Source organism: Herpailurus yagouaroundi, unplaced genomic scaffold, assembly GCF_014898765.1.
Source record: "Herpailurus yagouaroundi ecotype Mexico unplaced genomic scaffold, PumYag 142, whole genome shotgun sequence".
NCBI lineage: Eukaryota > Metazoa > Chordata > Mammalia > Carnivora > Felidae > Herpailurus > Herpailurus yagouaroundi.
Genome location: NW_024412397.1, coordinates 49758076 through 49781317, shown reverse-complemented (window position 1 = coordinate 49781317; position 23242 = coordinate 49758076). Strand labels below are relative to the sequence as shown.

General features: G+C 39.7%; 1 long non-coding RNA gene across 1 annotated transcript in view; it reads right to left on the bottom strand.

The window, feature by feature from the left end:
- LOC121033095 (uncharacterized) overlaps positions 1-23242 on the bottom strand; it is a 70370-nt gene that overhangs the window by 5505 nt on the left and 41623 nt on the right. The window contains exons 5-6 of the long non-coding RNA XR_005791696.1: positions 14448-14683; positions 14121-14297 (exon numbers count right to left, since the gene is read on the bottom strand). This is a non-coding gene — a long non-coding RNA (uncharacterized LOC121033095). The remainder of the gene's footprint in view (positions 1-14120; positions 14298-14447; positions 14684-23242) is intronic.

Genomic DNA, 23242 nt, shown 5'->3' with positions numbered 1-23242 from the left:
TTTAAAAATTGGGTCATTTTTCTTATAATTGAGTTGTAAGGGTCCTTTTTGTATTCTAGATACAAGTCCCTTATCAGACATATGATTTTCAAATACGTTTTCCTGTTTTATGGGTTGTCTTTTCACTTTCTCAATGGATTTCACGGAGGCACAAAATTTTAAATTTTTGTAAAATCGAATTTACCTAGTTTTCCTTTTGTCACTTGTGTTTTTGGGGTCATGTATAAGAAAGCTCTACCTAACCTCAGGTCATGAAGGTTTACACCTATGTGAAAGTCCTTGTTGATCTTCTTCCTAGTTGTTCTATCTATTATCGAAAATTAGGTATAGATGTCTTCAACTATTACTTTTGAATTGTCTATTTCTCTTTTCAATTCTGTCAGCTTTTGCTTCATGCATTTTGGGTCTCTGTTGTTATGTGCATACATACTTATAGTTGTTATACTTTCCTGATGAATTGACATTTCTGTTATAAAACATTCTTCATCCCTAATAACAATTTTTGTTTTAAAGTCTATTTTGCCTGGTATTAGAATAGTCACTCCAACCTTTCTTATGCTTTCTGTTTGCGTGCTATATCTTTTTTCATTCTTTTAGTTTGCATTCTGAATATATAAAGAACTCTTATAAAACAATAAGAAAATGGCAAACAACCTACATGATTCCCTATGACACAGCAATTGCTCTCCTAAATATATACCCAACAGAAATAAGTGCATATATTCAAAAATCAATGAGCCCCAGACTATTTGCAGAAGCAGTATTTACAAGTTTCAAACTGAAAATAACCCAAATGCCCATCACCAGCAGAATGGATAAGCAAGCTTTGGTATATACATACAATGAAATGCTATATTTCAATGAGAATGAACGGTATATAACCACACACGATAATATGGCTAGATTGCACAAACATAATAGTGAGTGAAAGAAGACTAATAAAAAAGAGTGCATTTGTATGAATCCATTTAAATAAGGTGTAAACACAAATAAAATTAGTCTATGCTGTTGAAAGTTAGGATAGTGGTTACCCTGAGACGGAAAGGAGAGTTACTCTCACACTCTAAGGCTAAGGTACTAGAAGGAAAAGTGAGGGGGAGATTTTGGGGTACTTATGTTGGTGTATCTCAATCTGGGTGCTGGTTACTCAAGTATGGTTACTTTTGAAAATTAATTGATATATGTACTTTTCTATATATATACTTCAATAGCTTTTTTTTCTAAAAAAGAGGACTATAACTTGAATGAAATATGGAATACTTTGCATTTTCTATTAAAAAAAAACTAGCATATACTGAAACCTGACAAAGATGGCACAATTTTTTTTTTTTACTAAGCTCACTTATGGATAGATACAAAACATTTAATTAAAGTACTGGCGAATCGAATCTAGCATCATATTGAAGGAATAACTCTCTAGGAAACTGAATGATTTCATATTAGGAAATCTAAAAATAGCATTGGTCACAACAATGAAACTTTAAGTTCATCTTGACAAATGTCAAAAGGCATTTAACAATATTCAATATTCATTTGTGGTAAAAAGTTAAATAAATTGCATATAGAATATCCCTCAAGGGTGCCCGGGTGGTTCAGTTGGCTGAAGTTCCAACTCTTGATTTTGGCTCCGGTCATGATCCCAGGATCATGAGATTGAGCCCTGTGTCAGGCTCCACACTGAGCATAGAGCCTTCTTGGGATTCTCCCTCCCTCCCTCTCTCTCTCTTTCTCTGTCTCTGTCTCTACCTCTACCCCTTTCCCCTACCTGAGTGTGTTCTCTCTCTAAAACAAAGCAAAACAAAGCAAAAAAAACAAAACAAAACAGAAAAAAAAAGAATACTCCCTCAACATGATTAAAAAGTTATCTCAAGCCAAGGAGCTTACATCATACTTAAAAGCAAAACAATGGAGCAGTGCTTTCCAAATTTATTTTGTCAAGGAACATGATTTAAACCATAATATATTGAAGCACTACCAGTAGGAGCCCATGACATATATACAACACTATGTTAAAACGGGACTTTTCCTGTTGACTCAGAGTTTCAGTTGAGGTCTAAAAATTTGAGGACAAATACAATTGTTGTTTAATATCTCCATATCCCGCACCCCTAGGAAGATGCTAGACTGTCTATGCAGGCAAAGGCTAAGAAATTGTGAAATCATCTGCCAGCATTAGCCTGTCATTACCTCTAGGCTATAAAAGAGAAGACAAATGAGTCGTTGTAATTGAAGTTGCCTGTGTTGACTATTTTTTTGGAATCGTTAGTAGGCCATGTATTTCTCCTGTGGAGGAGGAGAGGAGGGTCCTCAAGTCAAGAAGAAGGGCTTCAAGAGACTCATTTGAAAACTTTGACATGGGTCCCCTGGCTAGAGAGACTGGAGCTGGTGTCTGATTGATGCCTGAACAGTTTAAAGGGAAGAGGCTGTGACTAGTCAGGAGGCCCAAGATAGTGAAGCCAAGGGAAGCTGTTGTATTGGAAACAGTCTAACTTCCTGAGCTGAGCAAGGCAAAGAATGTGTGAATTCCCATGGGCCAAATGGAATGGAGCTGGATTGTATCATCTTGAAAGGGACTCTGGCCAGTGTGATTCCAAAGGAAATCATCGTACTGGTCATTAGCAGTTGGAGGAAGGGAGCTGTTGATGAGAGATCCTAACAACAGTCATGGTGAGTTGCAGAAGAGAGAGCCTGAAGAACTCACAGAAGGACATCAAGAATCAGTGTGTCATCAAAGGAGTCTACCATATGGAGAGGGCATCTACTCCAGGTTCCAACTGCACCAGCCAGGCAAGACCCTTCTGTCCCTTAGTTGTCCTTCCTTGTTCTATCTTCCTGCAAACTCCCAGCCCATGCCCAACCTGAGAAGGGTTGAAATAGCAGCTTGCAAGTAGATGAGGTGGTAATGCCAGATATGGGAAAAGAAGTCAGCCAAAGCTCCCACACCCGCTCCCTGCTCCCACAGCAAGATTCCAAGCTACAGAAAAAGGGGAGACATTTTTTCTTAGATGACAAACTGGAGATAGGCAATTATGATACTGGACTGAACTTTCATTATCTGAAAAAGACCAGATAAGCTATGGACAAGGTTGTGATTTAAGCAAGGAGGGGGAAGAACAATTGAAAGAACAGCTCTGAAAGGCCTGTGGTGAGAAAGAATAAGCTTGCCTTTTCTTAATTCCCTATGTATGCTAGCTCATTTTGAAAATTCAGTACATATACATGTACATATTGGTGCATTTACAAATAAATATTTTTTTTTCCAACGTTTTTATTTATTTTTGGGACAGAGAGAGACAGAGCATGAACGGGGGAGGGGCAGAGAGAGAGGGAGACACAGAATCCGAAACAGGCTCCAGGCTCTGAGCCATCAGCCCAGAGCCTGACGCGGGGCTCGAACTCACGGACCGCGAGATCACGACCTGGCTGAAGTCGGACGCTTAACCGACTGCGCCACCCAGGCGCCCCTATGAATAAATATTTTTATAAGAAATTATTAAAAAGTTGACTTATATACATTTTGAAACATTAGAACAGGACTGAACTCAGCAATAAGAGGAAATAATTTTTAGTTGTTAATAAGCACAAAATATATCAAAAATAAAGACATCTTTTATTTTACATTTTGTGCTATCCAATAAGACCCAAGTGATTCAAATAGGAAAACATTGTTTTTGTGTCTGTTCAGCTCACGTCCAATTACTACAAAGACTAGTGCTGCGAATTGCATCCTCACATAAAATACCGTATTGCTGAGACACCTGGGTGGCTCAGTTGGTTAAGCATCCAACTCTTGGTTTCAGCTCAGGTCATGGTCTCACACTTTCATGAGTTCGAGCCTGCTGGGATTCTCTGTCTCCCTCTCCTTCTCTGCCCCTCTCCCACTCACACTGTGTCTGTCTCTCTCAAAATAAATCAATACACTTAAAAAAAATACTGCATTGACTCTACCTCTGTATTTTTTCATTGCTGCATTACACAAAAATCCCATTTTCCACAGGTACCACAAGTAGTACAGAGAAGAAAATCATTAACATCAACATTGTCTTCCAAAGTGTCTGGAGGCTTAGTGGGGTGTAATGGAGAATGTTCTGTCCCACAATATGCACTGAGCATGAAGTACCTCTCTATTTACAGCGGATAGAAATCCTGAGGACAAATAACTTTTATTGTCCCTTACTGCCTGATATTTATTTGTTCACGTTGGGTATTGTTTCTTCTTGGAGAATTTTCATCTGTGTTTCTAGAAACTACAGGATGACATAGATAAGCTTGTCTTTGAAGTATTCTGACTTTGGGCCTGTTCGATTAAGATGGTTTGAAACTCCTAATACTGATTTTCTTTTATATAGCAGGCTTCCTTCTTTGACTTGTGCTGAACTTCATTGTATAAAGAGAATAATACTTATTCATTGTTAAGTATCAAATACTGGCTAAATCTCTTATAATTAGGATTTAATTGAATGCTTAGACCTATGGTAGACACCATTATTTGCCATGGATGAGGAAGCAGAGGACAGAGAAAGTAATTGTCTAGCCAAACTCCACTACTACCCTATACGGTCTTCAATAAAAAACAAACAAAAAAAAAACAAAAACAAAAACAAAAAAAAACCCAAAAAAAAACACAAAGGAAAAATTTTTAAAAGTGTATTTAATAAACAATAATATTTAGGTAATAAGACACATAAATGTTTATAACATGATCAATCATAATTAGGCAACAATAGGATAGTAAATGAGGCTTGTGTAACAAATATAAAGATTAAAGATCATTCATTTCTTTATTTAGCCATTTGATGCCCTCCCCTGCAACTTTCTAGTGTTCTCAAATATCCACAGAGACTTTTGTACTACAAATTAATTTATACTTTAATTTTGGTAGTAACAATTAATGTGGGATTTACACATTTAAAAGGTTTTAAGGTGTACAATACAGTATTATCTATAGGCGCAAGGTTGTACAGCAAGTCTCTAGAATTTATTCATTTTGCATAACTGAAACTTTATACCCATTGAACAGCAACTTCTCATTTCCCTCTCCCCTCAGCCTCTGGCAGCGGCCACTCCATTCTTTGCTTCTATGAGTTTGACTACTTGAGACACCTCATATAACACATGGAATCCTGTAGTATTTGTCCTTCTGTGACTGGCTTATTTCCCTTAGCATAATGTCCTCAAAGTTCATTCATGTTGTCACATATTTGTAAGTCTGATAACATTCTAGGGTGTGTATATACCACATTTTAAAAATCCATTCATCTCTCCATGGACACTTAGGCTGTTTCTATATCTTGGTTACTGTGAATAGTGCTGCAGTGAATACAGGAGTGCTATTATCTCTTAAAGATCCTGATTTCAATTCTCCTGGATAAATGCCCAGAAGTGAGATTGCTGGAGCATATGATTGTTCTATTTATAATTTTTTGAGAAACCACCACACTATTTTCCATAGCAGCTAGACCATTTTGCATTCCCATCAACAGTGTACGAGGGTTCCAATTTCTCCACATCCCTGCCAACACTTGCTGCGTTTTGTTATTTTAATAATAACCATCCTGACAGGTGTGAGGTGATATCTTACTGTGGTTTTGATTTGCATTTTCCTGACAATGAGTGATGTTGGGCATCTTTTTATATACCTATTGACCATTTGTGTGTCTTTGGAGAAATGTCTATTCAAGTCCTTAGCTCGTTTTTCAGTTGGGTTAGTTTCTTCACTCTTGAGTTGTAGGAGATCCTTATTTTGGAAATTAACTCCTTATCAGATGTATGGTTTGAAAATATTTTCTTTCATTATATAGGTTGCCTTTTTACCCTATTAGTTTTTCCCTTTGATGTATAGAAACTTTTTTAGTTTGATATAGCCCCATTTGTTTATTTTTGCTTTTGGTGTCATATCCAAGAAGTTTTCAAGATAAATGTTATGAAGATTTTTCTTTTTCCCATGTGTTTTCTTCCAGGACCTTTATAGTTTCAGGTTTTATGTTTAAGTCTTTAGTCCACTCTAAGTTAATTTTTGTTTATGGTGTAAGATAAGTGTCCAACTTCAACTTCATTCTTTGGCCTGTGGGTATCAGTTTTCCTGGAACCATTTGTTGAAGAGACTTTCCTTTCCCCCATTGTGTGTTCTTGGCACTCTTGTGAATGGATTTATGGATTTATTTCTGGGCTTTCTATTCTGTTCCATTGGTCTATATGTCTATCTTTATGCCATGCCATACTGTTCTGATTACTGTACCTTTGTAATATACTTTGAAGTCAGGAAGTGTGATGCATCTAGCCTTGTTCTTCTTTGTCAGAATTGATTTGGCTATTTGCAGTTCCATATGACTTTTTTCCATTCCTGTAAAATTGTCATAGGGATTTTGACAGGGATTGCATTAAGTTTGTAGATTGTTTTAGGTAGAATGGACATTTTAATAATATTAAGTCTTCCAATGCATGAGCATGGGATGTCTTTCCATTTGTTGATGTCTTTAATTTCCTTGAGCGATATTTTGTAGTTTTCAGTGTACAAGACTTTCACTTCCTTAGTTAAGTTTATTCCTATTTTATTCCTTTTGATATTTCTTTAAACGGGACTGTTTTCCTAATTCTTTTTCAGAATGTTTGTTATTAGCATATAGAAAAATAACCAATTTTATATGTTGATTTTGTGTCCTGCAACTTTACTGAATTCATTTTTTTGTCCTAGCTGGCATGTGTGTGTGTGTGCGTGTGTGTGCATATGTGTGTGTGCATGTCGTCTTTAGAGCTTTCTATATATGATATCATGTCATCTGTAAACAGGGACAATTTTACTTTCCACAGAGTTTACTGAAGGCAGATCACTGCATAATAAAGTTGGTATCATAAATCACTGAGGAAAGAATAGTTTATTCAATAAATTGTGTTGGGATATTTGGCTATCCATTTGTCAGGAAATGTTCTTCAAACCATACATCAAAATAAGTACCAGATGATTTAGCATTTAACTCAAAATAGTGAGCCATAAAAATTCTAGAAGAAAATATAAATGAATGGAAAGTACATAAAAGGCAGAAGCCACACATTTAAAAAACGACAATATAAAAATTAATGCATTTTGGGGCGCCTGGGTGGCACAGTCGGTTAAGCGTCCGACTTCAGCCAGGTCACGATCTCGCGGTCCGTGGGTTCGAGCCCCGCGTCAGGCTCTGGGCTGATGGCTCAGAGCCTGGAGCCTGTTTCTGATTCTGTGTCTCCCTCTCTCTCTGCCCCTCCCCCGTTCATGCTCTGTCTCTCTCTGTCCCAAAAATAAATAAACGTTGAAAAAAAAATTAAAAAAATAAATAAATAAAAATAAAAATTAATGCATTTCAAAACCACTGTAAACCAAAAATGAAAGGTTAACAAAAAAACTCAAGGATAACCATAACTTTCATGGTAGGACAAGATCAGTATCTTTTATAAAAAATAAATTTATGATTATTACAGTAGACAAGTTTCCAATAGTAAATTGGGCAAAGGACATGAACACATATCATAGGAGGAAGATTACCAGTGGTGATGAAAATGTTCCCTTCTACTAGAAGTTAGAAAAATACAAATAAGAACAACACCAACAGATAGATTCTTCCCAACTGTGAGGAGGAGGACATGGAGAAAATGGCAAGTCAGCTGGGACCTGGGAGATACAAAAGTCAGGAGGTTGGAGATAGAAGTAGGGACTGCCTCCAGGCAGACGTAACTACAGAGCAAAGGCAAATCAAGCCAGGCTCCTCTGGGACTATAGCAAACCTAGATATTTGGGTGGTAGAAGAGACCAGAAAGATACACAGGAAGTTTTCAATGGTGTGTTTTATTATTTTCTTGAAATGACGTACTGATTTTCAGGGGTTGGCCAAAAACAAACAAAAACTAATACATTAGCATATAGTGAAAAATAAAAATAAAAACAAGCCAATCAAAATATGCAGTTTCCAGGGGTTTTGTTTTTCTAGAGATTTTAGCTAAAACATGAAAAATCTCATTCTCTTTAAGAAATAGTTTTGAACCGGGGCGCCTGGGTGGCGCAGTCGGTTAAGCATCCGACTTCAGCCAGGTCACGATCTCGCGGTCCGTGAGTTCGAGCCCCGCGTCAGGCTCTGGGCTGATGGCTCGGAGCCTGGAGCCTGTTTCCGATTCTGTGTCTCCCTCTCTCTCTGCCCCTCCCCCGTTCATGCTCTGTCTCTCTCTGTCCCAAAAATAAATAAACGTTGAAAAAAAAAAAAAAAGAAATAGTTTTGAACCCAAAAGGCAGTGGGTGGACCAGACCAACCCCCAAGTTGTATGGGTTCTGCTCCTGGAGTACCTGGTGCCATGGATCCTCAGTCATGGCTCTCCAAGAGCAGGGAATCTTCAGACCCTTCTATCCAGGGGGTCATTTTCTTTTATAGTAGTGTTTGGGTGCCATAATAGAGCTCAAAAGCACAAATGCCATTCATGAAAGAATGAATGCTCTTCAGAGTTCTTTAAAAGTTCATTTTCAACATATTAGCTTTGTCAAAGGACCATTTTATATTTGCAGTACTCCAAGAAGAAGCCAGCAACTTCTAAAAGTTTTCTGAAAATGAGAAATATGGGGAAGAGAGAGAGATGATGCGAATGAATAAAATAACTAAGAACAACTGCATAAATGTTGGTCCTGGGGAATTTCTCTTCCAGATCGGCATTGCAGGAGTCTGCTGCATTTTTCAGACCCCACGGTCTGAGATGCAGTCCATTTTTGAGGCTGATTTCTGTGTGTGGCCACCGACAATCCTGCGTAGCTGTGGCCTAATCGATTTCCTTTCCAGTAGTAGATCTTTTCTGCTTTTCCCTATCTTTTCAAGGTGTTTTACAATAACTTAGGTTAATTAATCTTCTAGGTATTCATGTCGCCAAAAGAGGAATCTTATCCAACTCTCCTACAAGGATTCTTTCAAAATTCCTCAAAATTTGGATGTACCTCATTCCTTAACAGCAGTTTTCCATGTTCACAGTTCTGTCTCATCTTGGAAATTAAATTCAGCCTTGCAAAGAGGTATTCTCTCCTTTCAGTAAGGGGCATGTAACATGGGCACCAACCTGTTTATATTGATAGTTCAAAGCCAAATTGGCCCCAAAATTTACAAATGATTCTTAGCTAGTAGTTTATTAAGAATGTTTTGGTGAACAATAAGCTACCCACTCTGACCTCTATACCAAAGGTTTATAGAGAAATTTTAACAGGATTCTGTCACTCCAGACCCAGCATGGCCATATTGAATGATGGCTGAAAGACCAATTTTTACTTTTTAATTTCAAAAGCATAGGTTTTTAAAAAAAATGTATTTATTTGGGGGGGGCACAAGTGGGGGAGGGGCAGAGAGTGAGGGGGACAGAGGATCTGAAGCAGTCTCTGTGCTGACAAGCTGACAGCAGTAAGCTGGATGTGGGGCTCGAACTCACAAACTGCAAGATCATGACCTGAGCTGAAGTCAGATGCTCAACCGACTGAGCCACTCAGGTGCCCCTCAAAAACACAGTTTTGTGGAAGTATTCTCCCTATGTCCATAGAGCCCTCATAACTATCTCAAAGATTAGAAATAAATCTTGTTCTCTGTGACTTTTCTGTAGCCAACTGTGACAAAAATATATTAAGCATGCAATAAACATTTGTTATAGATTGAACCTGTGGGAGCAATAATCACTTTTCTTGAGTACCTGCATATTTCAGGCCAAGTGAAATCCTGGATTTATCCACTCTCTTCCAAAAGAAACAATCATTGTGGTAAGATATTTGGATTAATAACATCATTTCATGTTTTAGTTTGCATAGTACTCTTCCACGCCATCAATGTGCTGTGCAACAAGGCCTCCTTATAATGTCTTCCAGAAGGCCAAACTTTCTCAAACCTGAGGAATTAAAGTCTGGCAGATTGTAAGCTACTCCTCAAAAGTTAGTTAGACCTTTGTGAAATTTCTTTGTTGAATAGCACTGAATTCATTCTCAATCAGCTTGAAAATGCATCACCGCCCTCTGAAGAGCCAGTAGCAGATTACTCATTAGGTCTGAAATAATCTAATAAGATAGGACATGGAAGGTAAGTATTAAAAAAAAAAAAAAAAAAAGAAAGAAAGAAAAAACCGGCCAACTGAAAAATGCTTATTTTGTGAAATTTTAGGTTTCAGTGACTTAAAATGTTACCTATATACAAAGATTGGCATCTGAAGGTTTTTTTCTCCACTGTAAAAAGCTATGAAGACAGCAAACATACTATTTTGATCAATAAAGCAACAAGGCTCAGGAAGGCCAGAGGTTTAGGGTGACCAGCTGGGCTGAAGTGTTTTCTGAGAAGCAGAACTTTGGTGCTAAAACTAAAAAGGTCCCTGGAAAACCAGGCCGATTGGTCACCCTAGCACGAGTACTAACTGAGAATCCTCACCCTTAGATTCTAGTCAGCCCTACCTGTAGGTTGGCCCTGCCCTGGGCGAGATATGCAATCCTATTTCCTTACCTATAGAATGAATAATCAAATGGTAACTGATGCTTCTATCAGCTTTGAAGTGAATAGTGTTCAATATTCCACGAAATATATATATATATATTTGTCTTTAAAATATATATTTGGTCTTTGTCCACATTCCTGGCACAAAGCTCCTAAAACCCTTGGGGTTTCCTAAATGAGAAGTGGGAAAGAGTCTTTTTTTATGTTAATGAGGTGACTTTTGAAAAGACCCTGGGTAACCTAAGGATGGGGACTGGTTACCAGAAGAACTAACCTTGTAATTAGAGATTGGAACTTTTAGTTCCACCCTCTCTGACTTCTGAGGAGGAAAGTTTAGAGAGTGAGTTCAATCACCAATGGCCAATAACTTAGCTAATCATGCCTATGTAATGAAGCCTCCATAAAAACCAGGAAAAGGACAGGGTTCGGAACACTTCCAGGTTGGTGAATGAGTGCAGTGCTCCAAGAGCATGGCAGCCCCAAGCTTTCCCCACACCTGGCCCTGTGCATCTCCTCCATCTGACTGGTCCTCACATATATTCTTTTATAATAAACTGGTAAACGTAAGTAACGTTTCTCTGAGTTCTGTGAGCCGCTCTAGCAAATTAATTGAGCCCCAGAAGGAGGGACCTTCCGATCTCTAGCCCGCGGGTTAGAAGCACAGGTGGGTGACAATCTGGACTTGGGATTGGCATCTGAAGTAGGAGGGGGGGCAGTCTCATGGGGCTGAACCCTTAACCTGAGGGACCTGACACTACCTCCGGGTAGACAGTGTCAGATTTGAGTTCAATAGCAGGTCACCCGGCTAGTGTTGGAGGATTGCTTGGTGGTGTGAAAACACACACACACACACACACACACACACACACACACACACATACATTGGACTTGGTGTCAGAATTGGAGTGATATTCTCAGGACTCCCATCTTCTATGAGAATATGAAGGGGAAAAAAAGGTTAAGTAAAGCTTGCTTGCGGGGTGGGGGGTGGTCACTCAATTACAGCAGTGAGCTGATGGACCATATCTGTCCCACCCTTGGCCGGTCTTTCCTAAGAATCCCGGGGGCTCCTTAAGAGAGGGCTGGGAGAGAGCAGAAGCCAAATCGGCTACGGGTCCCCTCGGTATTGACTGACCACACTTGCGTCCTCACAAAGCAGTGAGGAGCTCCTCACTGGGTCTCAAATAAGAAAAGGCCCAGGCCCTGCCTGTTTAAGGGTGTGCATCCCAGTGTGTGCCCTGCAAAACGTTGAAATGCAAAAGAAAATTTAATATGATCAGCTTTTTCACACAGATCTTGGACACTTTCAACCCAGACTGTGACTTCACCACAGCCACGGCCCAAAACCTCTCAGAATGAGGAGGGCAGGAGTGATCACAATTTAACAGGCTAGGGAGCCAGTGCTCAGAACACCCCCCACCCCCGTGGAGTGGAAGACTACCCCCCCAGGAAAATGTAGAGCAGGGGAGGGAAGCCCAAAGGAGGAAAGGAACAAAGGTTGGTTCTGCTGGCAGGGAGAAGATAAAGTCGGGAGTGGAGAAGGAGAAAGGTAGTGTCAGCCAAAGGCAATAAACAGGCCTTCCACAAGTGCCTCAGAGCAGCACTGGGGAGGCGAAGGAAATTAGCCCATTAATAAAGGAGAAGGGAAGGAAATGACTGCTTCAAGAATGTCTGGGGCACTCAACTATTTAAAAATATTTTTAGTAAGAAATCTAAAGAGGCCCTGCATAAAGAGCAGGCGATCAGCGTCAACCTGACAGTCCTAAGAGGTAATAATGCTAAGTGAGGACAGCTGAGAAAGCCAAGTAGCCAGGAGCCTGTTTGTCAGACAGGTGGGGTAAAGAAAGCTGTCACCTTAAGGAAGAAATCCGTCAAGCTGGTTATTTTCTTCTGGGGAGAACATTGTAGTAGCAAGAGGATGGGCCTTCCATGGGCTTAGATACTCCAGGTCTGAATCCTCTCTCTAATGCTGAGACCTCGGGCCATGTTCCTAGACTTTCCACTTCAAAGTTTCCTCATCCGTAACTTGGAGCTGTGAACAGTTCCCTCCCATGCAGGTGCATTTCGGGATCCCAGGAGACCATGCGAGGGCGCCAGAAACGGCAGCTATTTGCCTTAACAAGCCTACAACCTCTTCTTCGTGAAACCCCAAATCCAGAAACTTCAAACCCAAAAGGGTTTTGATAACTCATTTGGCAACAACAACCTCATCTAGAATTACTTTGACAGTCCAAACTAACACAAATTATTTATGTTTTCTACTTACATTATTTATTATTTTAATATTTATATCTATATTATTTTAAATATTTATGTTTACATTATTTGTTATATTATATTGTTTATATTGTGATAATATCAGACTATTTATATTTTACATGTATCCCACTTAAAGTGAATATTTATATATTTAGCTACGGAAACATTACTGTGTTTGATTAGGGGGTGCTGCCTTAGACCCCTGTGGGAGATGTTATGTAATGTGCAGCAAATGCACATATCTTCCCTGAAGTCTAAACAATTCTGAGTCACAGCGGTTCAAAGAGTTTTGGAGAAGGGCATATGGACTCACACCTTGGCGAGTCTCGGATCCACCCCCTCATTAAGAATGGCACAGCTCCAGCGTGGAATCCTGACCTTATAGCCCAAGTGGAGGATCAGACCCAGAGTAAGTTCCTCCCAAATTCCGTGAGGACTTGACTCCGCCAGCCCTGCTCAAGCAAATGGCAGGGGGGAGCCTAATTTATTAGCTGTTAATGTTGTTACGCAACAAACTCGATCTCCAAGTTGCAAAAACCCAGTTGGAAGAGGTAAAAATGTAAAGTGATCATAACGACCAGAGTGTTAAGCTCAGAAGATATATGAGTTTCATGGGAAGAAGTTTCCAGAAGTCAGAATGACACTGAAGCTCATGAATTTGTTTTTTTAAAGTACTACTTCTATTCAGCATTAATTTCCTTTTCTGTTGTGGTTTAATTTCAGTCTTAACAAATTCAGCCAGGATTTTGGGCATGAGGATAGGATAAGTAAGCTGAAAATTTGGATATGCAGATAATGGAAAGGAATCTGCTCCAACTGGGCAGTCAGGACTTGGCGGGGCGGTGGGGGGGGGGGTGAAGAGGGCAAAAGGGAGGTAAGAATGTGTTAAGCAAGGAATCGGGCAAGGTGAAATTGGTGTAGAAAAAAGAGGTGTGTGTGAAGAGAGGCAGAACCACCCCTACCAACTTACCTGGGGCTTCTTGTGAACTGGTGCGTGGGTGTGTATGGACACGTCTGTGTGCTATGCACACACCTTACTGGTCCACATTCCATCCCTCACCAAGTCTCTCTCCTCTTCCCCACGAACATACTGTAATCTCCACATCTCCACCCACCATGCCCGAGCGGAAAATGCACTTTCGACAGCCCTGTATCTCAGGCCTGGGACAAGGCACGTGTAGCTATCATCCAAGTTCACCTAACACGGCGCTGCATCCTCTTTCCCAGTTGCTAAGGTCCCCCTGCAGGAGGCGGGATGGCGCAGTGGTTAGGAGTGTGGCCCTATGCTGGAGTGTGAATCCTAACCCTGTATGAGTTTGGTGGTCACTTAATATCCCTGCATTCAGTTTCCCCTTCTGTAAAATGGGACAACAGCCACAGTGCTTTACTCACGGGGCTTTTTGAGGCTTGAATGAGGCAGTTCTTGTACAGCTGACCACAGGGCCTGGCTCAGCGATTTCTCCGTCCAGGGGCTTCGTGCCCTGTGCTTACGGCAGCTCCAGGGCTCCCAACTATGCCAAGTAGCCTGTCTTGCAGAGACATCTCCAACCCCTGCTTAGATAATTGAACCTAAAATAAAAACAGTATTTTATGGTGAGGTCTCTCTGGCTAACAGCTGTTAATTTGGGGGTTCATTATTTTCTTAATCATATTAAGCCCTCAGTCTTCCAAATCTCTCAGCTAAACTGCCCCGCCACTTCCTGCTTTCCCACAAGCTACTCCTGGCTCCTTTGTCTGTTCTTGGCCCTCTTGTCAGTTGTGGTGGTGTGCAGGGTAATCCTAGTTGTGCAGATTTGCTTCCATGGGACAGACAGGGTGGGACCCGGGCCGAACCTACAGGCAACACGGCAGCCTCACGTCTAAGTTGCTTGCCCTGTTGGTGTTGTTGCAAAACTTCCAAGTTTTATTGGCAGAAAGGATTCCAAGAATCTTTTTTCAACTTCAGATAAGAAATTCTGGAAGAGAGACCATTCAAATGATATCCCTTAGAATTTGAAAAATGTTCACTGGCCTGTCTCCTACTATTATTTATGTACTTCTTATTTATGTTGAGAGTTGATCCTTTGATTGTTGGAACGCTGTCCTTTATTTCACGTATCTAGTGCAGTCTTATCGTCAAAAACCAGGAACAGTGGTAATATAAGAGGACTCCGAATACAGCGTGGGGCAGGGCTCCTGGAACGCCCGGGTCTCTGCCACTGCCCCCCTCTGAAGCTGGTCAAGATACAACAAAGGCATCACTTAACATGGCCTTTATCCCCTCTGGGGATTGTGAAGCTCTGAATCCTCTGCTGAAAGGAGAACTGAAATTACTTCAGTAAAATGAACATAAAGGATTAAAAAACAATGGGTAGGAAGTAGGAGAGGTGAGAGAACAGATCTGTGGAATACATACTTTAGCCAAAATATGAAATTTCTTCACTTCAACACTTACTAGGATGCCATTCAGAGATAATTACACCATTTATTAAGCACTCCCTGTGGTGGGCAGAGCGGCATGCCCTTGGGACATTAATCTATTGTGAATCCTAAATCCTGTAAGGTGAATGTTATGGCTGTTTGAACGGCCTCATACAGAAGAGAAAACTGAGGCTCAGAGGGGTTTAGGAGGCCAGTAGACCATGGGGCCAGGATTCAAGGTAAAGACCGTTCGTCTCCAAAACCAGCAATTTGCCACATGTCATCACACCTTTTCAGGACTGGTTTCAGTCATAATACAACATCAGCAGTGAATGTGGAAATGTGACCAGATTTTCTTCCTTGTTTTTAAATTTTACCATCTCCTATGTCCTGATGATTCCCTTTTGCAATTTCTATTCATTTATTCACTTATGTATTCATTCACTCACTTATTTGACATGTTCTCTCTCTCTCTCTCTCTCTCTCTCTCTCTCTCTGTCACACACACACACACACACACACACACACAGAGGAATTACTATTATAATCACTGTCCTTGAAGAACTTGCAGTGGAATCAGAGTTTGCTGTAGTGAAATTTGCTACAAAGTATAGATTTATGCATTTTACCAGAAGATAAAGCCAAAAGAAATAGAGGTAGGAAAACAGTTTGCAGACAAAAGTTAAAGAAGACATCTTAGCAGCATACAAGGCGGCTTAAATTACATGTTATTTATGCTTTATGATTGCTGTTTGACAATCTCCCCATTGTTTATCAGTGGCACTACAAATTACTATGAAGAAAAGCTTCTCTGTGCACGGGGTAAGACATTCACTTTCTGTTTCTGTTGACAAGGGAATCAGAATCTGTTTGGTGCCATCTAAGGTCTTCCAAAACAACATGAACACTGTTCATGTGCATTTTCTGGGAGAAGGCAGAAGGGGTTAGCATGTTTCTGGACTGAGGGCCATGATAACTGTCTACCGATATTTAAAGGGTGTAAATGAAGACCTGATTGCTTTAAGACATGTTGGTATTGGGGCGCCTGGGTGGCGCAGTCGGTTAAGCGTCCGACTTCAGCCAGGTCACGATCTCGCGGTCCGTAAGTTCGAGCCCCGCGTCAGGCTCTGGGCTGATGGCTCAGAGCCTAGAGCCTGTTTCCGATTCTGTGTCTCCCCCTCTCTCTGCCCCTCCCCCGTTCATGCTCTGTCTCTCTCTATCCCAAAAATAAATAAACGTTGAAAAAAAAATTAAAAAAAAAAAAGACATGTTGGTACTAACTTAGTTTACTAAAGATGCAGAAGAGCCGGGTGAGGCATGACTGAACTCCAGCTCCCCCCCCCCCCAAAACTTTGTACTGGGGGCCTACCAGATATAACACAGCAGGGAGTGAGCCTTGGGCTCTGAGAGGAGAGAGCCCTTACAGATTGTATCAGCGAGGAGGTGACAAAGATAACGGTCTATCTGGTGGCCTCCAGAAAGACTTTATGAGGGAAGATGATTGCAATTTAATGGCATTCCAGGAGAAGGAAACTATTCATGGACGCTCCACTGAGGAGAGAAAAAAACAGAAGTACCTCCAGCTTTAAGAAGAGTGTAAAGGGCAGACTCAAGCTCAGGGAAGTGGATGGTTGATTGTACAGTTTGTAATCACCAGCCCTCACTTCGTTTCATTCTCCTCTGACTCTCCACCTTTCCTCTGCATCTCTTTGGAACTTTTCATGGAAGCGTGGGATGGGAACAGAGTAAAGGCTCTCAAAGTAGTTAAATTGTATTCTTTTTTGGCAACTCTAGGGAAAGGCTCTTTAGATTAATTTAGAGCTATTAATTATTAAGAAGTTATTAAGGTTAAAGTTTCTTGGAACACTTATGGATATCATTTATCCAGATAACAGGTCCCAAGTTTATGTGGGTAATTGGATTTTGGAGCTCCATACTCTAATTTGGGGGTGAGAGGAGGGTATTGTTGCACAACAGGATGGAACCATGTAGAAAGAGATCATGTTAAATGTTATCATCTACAATGAAGGCTAACTCTACAGAATTTAGATTTTTTTAATGACCTATAAATGCCTTCAAAAAGACAATGAATTGATGAAGTCTTTTGATAGGTGTAAGTCACAAAATTAAGAGACTGTTTGTAACAGACGCAACCAATGACAGGGCACTCAGAGCAGACAGAAAAACAAAAACAAAAACAAATAAAACAAAACAAAACAAAAGCAAAAACAAAAACCTTCTCTAGAGCAGAGGGCATGAAGATGAAAAGAACTTCCCTTCTGCCTTATGTAAGAAGTGGCTGATGATTTCTTTACAAATACCGAATAGTATAAGTCCTAAATAAGAGGCAAAATGTCTCAGTTCCATCCAAATGCTATAAATGTAGTTAAATGGGAACATACGGTTATTTAACATTTCTATAGGACTGTCTGTTTGCCAAAAGATTTATAATCACTGTTCCTGAATATTCACGACATCTCTCTAAAGCACAATTTCCCATACAGGGACTATGAGGCCGTGGGGATGGTGGAAGAATTCCAAAAGAGTCATGGGGATTGGAACTGTAGTATTTCAAACAGCTGTCTGGTGGTGATGCAAAATTGGGGGCTAGAGGAGGGAGGTACAGAGATCCCAGCACCCTGCGTTCCCTGGGCAAGTCTCCCCCTGGACCCTTGGCCCTTTCTCAGGACCAGGCCTGACCCCCTGCAGCATCCTAGGCTCCGCCCACTCTCCTGTCCTCTGGAGCACCAGGGGCACCTGAACCCCTTGGGAGCATAGTATAGAAGGGGCTTTTTGGAATCTATTTGAATCCCAGCTTCCGTCCTTGCTTGCTGGATGGCTCTGGCTGGCATATTTCTTACCCATTCTGAGCTTTGAGTACTACATCTGCAAAATGTTAGCTATTCATAATGCTGTGCAGAGTTGTGATAAAGAATGAGTAGGAGGAATCACGCAGGCTTATTTGACTTAGCATAATGCCCTCAAGGTCCCCCATGCTGTTGCACATTGCAGAACTTCCTTCTTTCTTGAAGGTTGTATAGTATTCCACTATGTAAACACCACATCTTCTTTATCCATTCATCTGTCGATGGACATGTAGGTTATTTCCATACCTTGACTCTCGCAGATAGTACTGCAATGAACACAGGAGTGCAAATATCTACTCAAGATCCTGAATTCAATTCTTCTAGAAAAATACCCAGAAGTGGGATTGCTGGGTCATATGGCAGTTCTATTCTTAATTTTTTGAGGAGCCTCCATACTGTTTTCCATAGTGGATGTACCAGTTTGCATTCCCACCAACAGTGTACAAGGATTTCCAGTTTCTCCACACGTGTTGCCTTATGTTTTCTTTGAAAACAGCTATGCTGACAGGTGTGAGGTTATATCACACTGTGGTTTCAATTTACATCTCCCTGGTGATTAGTACTTATAGTTACCAATAATGTGCGGTACACTTAAAAATTTGTTAAGAGGGTAGATTTCATGGTAAGTGTTGTTATAACAATAAAATAAAATTTAAAATAAAGTAAAAAATATTTACACAGATAAAAATAAAATATAAATTAATTTCAATGTATAAACTACCTATAACATACTTAACACATTGTAGGAGCCCAGGGATTAGTAGTAACTCTGTTCCCATAATCTCTCTAGGTGCTTCTTTGATGTTTCAGGGAAGCAAAGACTTTTTCATTTGGAGAGTTGAACTCTGAATATCTCTGACTAAAACAAATAGGAAATGCATACATACATATCTATAAAAATAAATAGATAATATTGCAAATACTTAAATATATAGTATATAGATATAATAAAGCTTGATAAAACTTAAGTGTTCTCACAGTCATGATCTTTGATTTATTCCTTCTGACTATCTTGCTGGGATAGTGCACTGGAAATCCCATTTGACCCGTGCCCCTACTTTTATTCCCCAAAGCCCCAGCTATAGCAGAGTCTGGTGACTTTATTTTCTAGGATGGGCTATCTTCCTGGAGGATATAACTGAAATATGATGAGACTTTTTTCAAGAACAATAGGTAACTTCTTATGTCAAATAGAAAATTTAATCTTTAGGTATTTGGTGGCCATTCTATCAGGACCTTCCCCTTAACAGAAGTTATACTATTCTGGAAATTTCTTTACCTTTCACATGTTCCGTGTCCTAGTCTTTTAAGTGGATTGAAGAAGGAGGCTGAAGCTACAAGGACAGTGATGATGAGGGTGGCACCTGAAGATCAAATGTAGTCCTTTTTCTGGAGGATCATTCTCCCAAGGGTAAGTGTTATGTGATCACAGTTCCAGAAAACAAAGCAATTTGATAACTCAGATATTCTAATAGTGAAAAAGTTCATTATTTAGTCTATTGGCCAGTCAGGGGAAGTAGGGAGATTTCCTCGTGTGCAGCCTGGTGACTGCCAATCACTGCAGGAGGAGAGGCTACAAGTTGACAACGAAAAGTTGTCTCTCACCATCCCAGCCTCATGTTCAAGGTGAATTCCTTTTAGCTCAGAATATGGCCCTGGGCTCTCTCCTCACATACATTTCTTGCAAATAGCTGATTCAGGAAGCCTCACCTCACTTAAAGATGAATAACCAGAAAGGAACCAGCACAGTACCTGTACATGAGAAAGGCTGAAACAAGTGAGAAAAACAAATGAAGAAGATTTGAAAAAGATTCAGTAGAAAAATATTCTCACAAAACAGATGACATTTGGGACCCAAAAGACTCATGAATTTAAAAAGAAAAAAAAAAAAAAAACCCCAACAACTTAGTGAAGCAATCATCTTCAAAAAAACAGGAGCTCAAAACAAAACAAAACAAAAACCCAGAGCCCAGATAGACAATAGTTCAGGAAATATTGAGCAAGAGAAAAGGAGGTGAGACAAGAACTGGCAGAAAAAGGTGACTGAGAAATAAAAACTACAATGGTGGCCACAGAAGGGAGGTAGATTCTGCTGGATGCATGCCAGGTATTCACAGGATGGGAGGGAGGAAAGGAACGAAATGGAAATGAACAAAGGTTTGTTAAGGATTAGCAGGAAAGCAAACAGTAGATAAAATAGACCTGAAAAAGAAAACAGAAAGTGTGCAACAGGAATAATGTTTTAATATATAAAATGTTAACCCTTTCATATATAAAAGACTGGACTATTCAGACTGAAAGGGGTTACTCCATTGCAGGAAAAATTAATGCAAAACCATCAACATCAAGTCAAATCCTAGAAACATTTTTGGATTGTAAGGATACATAGGAATCCTTTGAACTTATTCATTGCAAGACCAAGTCACCTATAAAGAGACTTGAAATAACTCAGGCTGGCCTTAGGTTTCACCATAGCAACACTCAGAAGAGCTAAAAGACATTTAAACAACGTCCACAACATATGACCAAAGAATTTTATACCCAACCAAACCACTTTCAAGACAGAAAGCAGAAGACAAATATTTTGGGTATACAAAACTGATAAAATGTTAAGTTTCATGTAAGAGACTTTAGTTCCCTTTTGTTATGCCTTTTAGTGCAAATCAACAAAAAATGTAATTAATAAAGTAAATTTAATTGATACACACAGCTTTCTATACTATGAGAATATACTTTTCCAAGTACTCTTGGAATAGTCAAAAAATTGACTGTATAGACAGGGGCACAAAGAAAACTTCAATGAATTACAAAATTTAGAATGAGCATAGAAAACTTCCCTGATCACAAAGCAATTAATTTAGAAATTAATAATAAAATTAGGGGAGAAAAAAATCCTTCCACTTGGAAATGCTAAAATACTCTTTCGTGTACAATACTACTATCAGGGATGGGTTTAAATAATGAAATAAAAATAATTAAGTTAGCATATATCAGAACCTATAAAATAGAGCAGAACTCTGAGGAAAATTTCTACATTCAATATTCACATTTATATAAGAGAAAGAAAGCATGTAGGTATAAATTTAAACAAAAACTGAAAATTTAACAAAAACATATAAGCTCTGTAGAAGGTGACATCTTTAAAATGCTGTTAAGAAGCAAAAGACTTGGGGGCACCCGGGTGACTCAGTTAAACATCTGACTTTTGATTTTGGCTCAGGTGATGATCTCATGGTTCCTGAGATAAAACCCCATGTCAGGCTCTTTGCTGAGTATGGAGCCTGCTTAGGATTCTCTCTCTCTCCTTCTGTCTCTCTCTCCCGTCCCCTGCTCATGCTTGCTCTCTCTCTCTCTCTCTGTCTCAAAATAAATAAATAAATAAACATTAAGAAAAAAGAAACAAGATTTGAAGAAATTGAAAGGTATACCATATTCTTAAACAAGAAGACTTTAAGCAAAAGCCTCAACTCTCTAAAAAAAATCTATGTGTAGCAAATAAATATATAGGATTTTAAAAACTAGAAAAACTGTTTTTAAAGCTTATAAGAAAAATCAACAGGCATAATTCCATTTCTGGTAATAGTGGGCTCGGTTATTTAGATTAACCCTTCCACTGAAAAAAAATGAAAAAATGAATAAAATATTAAATAAAATTGTTCTTAAAAGTATTGAAAAGTTGGGGCACCTAGGTGGCTCAGTTGGTTAAGCATCTGACTCCTGAGCTTCAGCTCAAGGTCAAGATCTTGAGGTTTGTGAATTAGAGTCTCATGTCAGGCTCTGCACTGACAGTGAGAAGCCTGCTTGGGATTCTGTCTCCCTCTCTCTCTCTGTCCCTCCTGCTCTCTCTCTCTCTCTCAAAATAAATAATTTTTTTTTAAAAAGCATTGGAAAGATGACAAATAACAAGAACCTACTGAATGATCAGCATCTGACATCAGTGACTTTGTTGATCAGGTTAAATTGAGTTGGCTCTGATTTTTAATGGAGCCTCAGGATGAAAAAGACAGAACTCAAAGGCCAGGATGCACCCAAGGTCAGAGGAAGGGTCTCATAACAGACTCTTGCCCCACATTAGCTGGGACTCCCAAAGGTGAACCAGAGATAAACCTGTTCCCCTTGCCTCTACCTCAGGGACCTTAGGGAGAGTTGCCTGTCCACTAAGCAAAGTAGGGAAAAGAAAACAACCACCACCACAACAAAAAACACATGTCTCTGTTAGATGTCACTATTAAACCATTGGCCAGCATTCACACTTATTTACCACCCAAAGGCATATCACTGGAGTGGCCCAAGAATCTTCAAGCTATGAATTTGGTTTAAAGTGATACCAAACCATAGTGCTTCCAAGCACAGGGCAGAAGCAAACGCTAATCATCTCTGGGAGCAGATGCTTTCATCCTAGGCCTCGGGGATTTTGTACAAATGATTTTTCATAGGCAGTAAGCATTGCAGTTGAAGACTAGTAAACACACTAGAAAGCAAGGCACCATTAGTTAATGCCAGCACAAATAAAGAGACAGAAGAGGTGATTCACACAACTTTGGCTCTTTAAACACAGAGCATAAACAGCTATGCCAATTTTATTTAAATAAATGGAAGAGAAGCTTTAAATATCTGCAAGGAATAGGAAACAATAAAACGTGACATGGTGGGTTGGAAAACCAAATAGAACTTCTAGAAATGAAAGATAGAGCAACAGAAAAATACAGTAAAAAAAAAAAAATCAATGAATGGGTGTGGCATTAGATTAGACACAGTAGAAGAATTAGAAAACTGAAGATAGTAAGAATAAACTATTCGGAATTGTAGTGCAAAGAGGCAAAAAAAGAAAATATGAGAGAATAAGAGACACCAAAGATAGAGAAGTTCTCTCTTCTCAAAGAAAGTCTCTCTCAAGAGAGTAAATGGTGTGTCAGCTGGAGAGAAGAGAATGGGGTTATGGATTGGTGAAGGAGTAATATTGAATCTTAAATTTGAATGAAAAGAAATTCACACCGGGGCACCTGGGGGGCTCAGGCGGTTAGGTGTCCAATTTCAGCTCAGGTCATGATCTCCCTGTTAGTGGGTTTGAACCCCATGTCTGGCTCTGTGCTGACAGTTTGGAGCCTACAGCCTGCTTCAGATTCTATGTCTTCCTCACTCTCTGCCTTTCCCCTGCTCACACTCTCTCACTCTCTCTCTCAAAAATAGGTTAACATTGAAAGAAAGAAAGAAAGAAAGAAAGAAAGAAAGAAAGAAAGAAAGAAA